Here is a 747-nt window from a genome sequence, read left to right on the forward strand (position 1 = left end):
TGTTGTCAGGAACTCTGTGCGCATCTTTCCTTCATGGAAACATTATACCGCAGACATAGAACAATTTCCAGTTTTCCTCCGCAACTTACGCGTAAGTAATGTACTAATGTTATTCATGGTCATTACTGCATATGTTTCTGCTGACAGAAGACACAAGATTTCATTCTTTTAAATAGGCGAGGCGCAAACTGGATTGTTGTAACACCCCGAGAATCATGCAACAGTAATCTCCCCCTAATGGTGGCCATGTCATCATGGTTACTATGCAAATGGCCACTTGTCCAAAATCAAAGTAAAATTCAAATTTAAATTGCAAGTAAAATATTTATTTCTTCAAAAAGTAAAACTAAAATGTTCGCCTTATTCTATAAATTTCCCTAATCATTGTCATGTTGAAACCAACTTCGTTTGAGTCATGAATATATTCCTAGGAAATTAATAAGTGGCCCAACATCAACCAAAATGGCCTTTTCAAAATAAACAATTATTTATTTGACTCCAAGCGCCTCCAAACCTTGTGTGCCAACTCAAACTATTGTCTAATATTTATGTACCAAAGTTCATGTTCACCAAAATTCATTTGGTATTAAAAATAAGATGCAAAGTGGAGGAGAAATAAAAGATACATAATTAAAAAAACAAAGGAGTACGTTTTTAGGCAAAAGCAAAGGGGTATGTGGCACTGTGCACTTGGCCCAATAGACTACAGTAGCTGGCCCAACCCAACCTGGTCATCTCTCTCCTCGC

The sequence above is a fragment of the Triticum urartu genome, chromosome 3 (assembly GCF_003073215.2).
Source record: "Triticum urartu cultivar G1812 chromosome 3, Tu2.1, whole genome shotgun sequence".
Classification (NCBI taxonomy): domain Eukaryota; kingdom Viridiplantae; phylum Streptophyta; class Magnoliopsida; order Poales; family Poaceae; genus Triticum; species Triticum urartu.